This window comes from Grammomys surdaster, unplaced genomic scaffold, assembly GCF_004785775.1.
Source record: "Grammomys surdaster isolate TR1022 unplaced genomic scaffold, NIH_TR_1.0 193, whole genome shotgun sequence".
NCBI classification, from domain to species: Eukaryota; Metazoa; Chordata; class Mammalia; order Rodentia; family Muridae; genus Grammomys; species Grammomys surdaster.
In genome coordinates, this window is record NW_021604638.1 from 4,451,080 (window position 1) to 4,455,541 (window position 4,462).

Genomic DNA, 4,462 nt, shown 5'->3' on the forward strand with positions numbered 1-4,462 from the left:
AATGCTGGTCTGCTTGCCTAGTGCAAGTTGCTGGAGGAGAAAAGCCACCTGTGATCTGACCCAGAGCTAGAACATGCTGCATTACTGTCCTGACGTACGAGATGTGACCCCTGGCGTAATGGTAGCACAACCGTTAGGGTATATCTAACCACTTGCTGATTGGATTTGAGGTCTGCTCCACAGAGGAATTACCATGCCTGGTATTGTAATCCTCACCCAAAGCCTGTGGCTGGGGAGGTCATAAGCCTAGGACAGAACCTGCTGATGCTATCTCTAAAGGGCATGCTACCAAAATGCCCTCTAAATATTTATGTCTGTACCCACAGCCCTGGGATGCTCTCAAGCTTGGTCAGAGAGTGGAGAATGGTGAGCATAGATTCATAACTGTTAAAGAGACGAGTGTTCCGCTCCACAGGGGACATGCTGATCAACTCCGCTCCACAGTGGACATGCTGAGCAACTCCAGCGTTAGCACGGCTCAAGAACTGGGTGGGGGCGGGGTGTCAAAGCTGGAGGATGCGGAGGGGCACTGTGAAATGCAGCTGCCCAGACACAGGCTGGCTAGTGCACACGTGAACCTCCAACAGCTGTGGTTGCCAACACAAGACCAAGCCAGACGGAATCCTGGCACAGCAGGGGTGGACGATCCCCAGGACATCCACCCTTTACTGAGGAGCAGTAGAAGGGGAGGGAGGGAGCATCTTTATTTTTGGAAAACGTGGCTGCTGGTTGGCTTCCGCACACGAATGGGAAGCCCTAGCTGGACCTGCTGTGTTGCTGAAAAGGAAACAAAATAGCAAGAAGTTGAGAGTGGAGCTTGTTGGAGAAGAGGTCAGGTGAGTTCAGAGAACCGGGGTCCACGTGATGTATTCATTGTAGACAAGAATGAAGAAAAGATGGGATTGCTAATGGAGATGAACTCCCCTGTGGTGCTGGGGACCAAATCTAGATCCTCTACAAGGGTAACAAGTGCTCTTAACTGGTGAGCCATCTCTCCTGCCTCTGGTTATATGATTTAAAAAAAAAAGATAAAAAGAAAAAAACTCTTGCCACCGCAGCTAGGACAAACAAACAAAAACCACCCATAACTGCTCTCTGGACACTTCAAATATTAATTGCACATACTTTATAAACACTTCCGATATTGCTACAGTTAGCATTGCCCGACAAAACAAGCAGAGGATTCTCAGGGACAGAGATGTTAAGGTGATATCCCAAGGTGGAACAGCCTTTCTGATCCGAGCCTGGCTTTGCTCAGATTCGTAACAGGGTCACAGCATTTTAAGTGTGACAGTACTGAGCTGCCCACACCGTTGTTGACAGGAATTAAGAGCGTCAGCATGCTGTCACACTGTGAGTCTGCAAGAGCTGAATGACTAGATGCTGGGTCTCAGTCATCAGCTGTACTGTAAAAACATATGAGGGTCCATAATGGCCTCCTTGGGGACGCCGAGAAGATTTATAAGGCAAACTGTGCCCTGGTCTAACCTCAGACGGCTGTTAAAGCCTCCAGATCCTCTGTAGACAACATAACTCTCTGTAAACCTGACTGATCTGGGGAGATGAGTTGGCAGAGAGCCAAGGCCTTAGTCACTGAGACTCTATGGCCTGAACACCACAGGTTAGTCACTTTAAGGGAGACTCTGGCATTTGACTCTGGTGCCATACAAACTTGGCCAGTGTTGACCCAGACCTGATCAGCAAACACAAATAAAAATCCAACATCTCAGGCAAGAAGAGGCCAAGCAAGTGTCTGAACACCAGGAGGGATTGGTGGAAGACTGAGGCAGTCGGTTTAGGCCCTAATGCTGGGGCCTCTGTCTGACACTGGACCACTGGAAATACCATTTGCACAGATGTTCATCGTGCTAGACAAAGCCTCCCCATCCCTCCCTGCCTGTGTTTTAAGCCTGACCAATGCCAGCTAGTGTTTTAGAAATCCGATTCCAGGTTTATAAAGCGTTTGCTTCAACCTCAGGCTGGGAAGAAAATCTCTTCTCAGACTGAGACTCCCCCTCAGTTTACAAGCCTTCGAACAGTCCCAGTTTCCACACAGACCTCCCTAGACAGTGATCCTTCAAGAGGCAGACAAACTGTCCCTTTCTCACCTATGGAAGCTTAGCCTTCAGTGTCTGACACACAGTGAGTGTTTGATACATGCTAAAAGAGATGGGTGCCCTGCATGGAGTCCTGGGTGTATGGGTGGATGGCTGGGTAGGAGAATGGGTAGATCAATAGGTTGATATCTGAATACTATGCACAGGTGGGTAGATAAATGGTTGGCTGAATGGATGGTCTAATGTGTTGATGGCTGCTTCTGAGAGACAGTTGATAACAGTGACAAGGCCATCCCTATTCTGGATTAGTGATACAATTCTAAAAGTCTGTCCCTAGGGAATAAAGTGTGTCCTCACTTCAGAATGCAGATGCAGGACCCACCTGGGATTCCAGCGAAGACTCTTGACCCTTGACCCTTGAGCCATTCCTCTTTCTAGGGAGTGTTCTATACTAGAACCCCGAGAGGAGACTCTCCACAAGTCCCGTTTATCTCATGATATGGAAGCTCTGGGCTAGAAGCAAGATCAGAGTGACTGGTCTGAAGGAAGAGTGACTTCAGGCTATTGAAAGTAGTGTCACATCTGAGTTTGGATTTTAGCTCTGTCAGGTACTAGTTGAGGAAACATAGTTTCTTCTCTAAGCCTTGACTTTTTACTTAGAAGAGCAGAAACATTTTAAAATAGTAATATTCAGGCTGGACAGATTGCTCAGTGGTTAAGAGCACTGTGCTCTTGTGGAGTTCCCAGCATGCTCAGTGATTCATAAGCCTTTGTCATTTCAATTCCAACGAGTCTGATGCCCTCTTCTGGCCTCCATGGGAACTGCACACATGCATACAGGTAAAACCTCATACACATAAAATAGATCTTAAAAATTGTTTTAAAGTTATATAATAATTATTGCAAAGAGCTATATTAAGAGGCAACAAAATAAAATTGTATAGAAATTGCTCAACCAGCAAAACATGGATATGGTAGCTGGTAGGGATAACAATCAAGTTTATCAATCAGGTTATCAATAATAACTCACAGCAGGCCTGTGTCCCACAAACCATGGATACTAGCCCATAGCAGCCAAGAGAATTTTACATAAACTTCATCGTAAATTGTGGGGGTCCATGCAGGTGTCATGGTCTTCAGGGAATCAGACCATGAAGAGCTGAGAATGAGACCTCAAGTCAGCCGGCCTAAGTCAGCCAGGCTGGATCAAACTTTGAGACAGTCCAATGCCAGGTCGTTTATTGTAAGCATATTTAAACACATCACAATTTGGGGAAAGGTTTCCAGGCAACAATCATTGCCATTCTAGGTGCACAATAAAGCTCAAGGTGTGACTACACAGAAACTCTGTTGTACAGTATGCGTAACCTCGAAGATGGGTTTCATAGCTTAAGGGCCTAGGATCAGGTGTGGTCTCTGACCAAGATAACATAGAGGTCAGCAGGCTGTAAAATACATGTGACCTCCCCCACCCTCTGGGATAAGTTCCATTAACTGGGAGCCAAAGATAAAAGGTCTAAGGAGGGAGAATCTAGGATAAACATTCGGGAGGATTTGGATGAGGTCTGACCCTACAGATAGCAAAGATCACCAGGCCATGAACGACATCCACTCCCAGAGTTCTGGGTGGAAAAGAGGTATTTATTTCTTCCACTGAAGATACAGCCTGTATGATTAGTATTCCTGGTTTCTCTGGTGTTTATCTGTGGGACAGGACCTTGTGCCCTCTACATTAGGTGACACTGACGTACCCAGGAGGAGGCAGGAGGAGATTCATGTGGCTACTTCCATTCAGTCACTGACTAGCACTTACAGTTGCATCAAAGTCAAAGCCTTAATCTGATGTCAGGACCTCTTCAGCATCTCCTCCTAGATATGGATCTTAGGCAGGTGCTTGGTCCCCCTTGGCACTCTGGTAAAGTCTCAGGGGACTAGTCCTGACTCATTGTGTCAGCTTCCATCACGGTGGACAGAGTGCAACAGTTAACAAAATCACGTCAGCCATGGAGGAGGAGAAAGTGGGAGCCTGTGTTCTCAAGTTCCCCCTTTCTTCATCTTTTACTTGATCTAGAGGACCCTCAGGGTATCAGAGAGCTCTGCTCACATTTTTTGGGGAATATCAGCCCCATTGCCAACTTAACTAGACTTGGAATCAGCATGGACTCACACCTCCGTGCGTGTGTCTGCTTCCAGAAAGACTTAGCAGAAAAGGAAACAGCATCCCTGAATGTGCAAAACACCACCCCATGGGCTAGGATTGGATCAGGAAAACGAGGTGGGGTAAGCTGAGTACTCATCTCCCTCTTTCTATACAGAAGATGCAACATGGCCAGCAGTTCCATGCTCCTGCCAGCAGAACTCCCGACACGATGCACCCCACTCTCAAACTGGAATCAATACCTCTT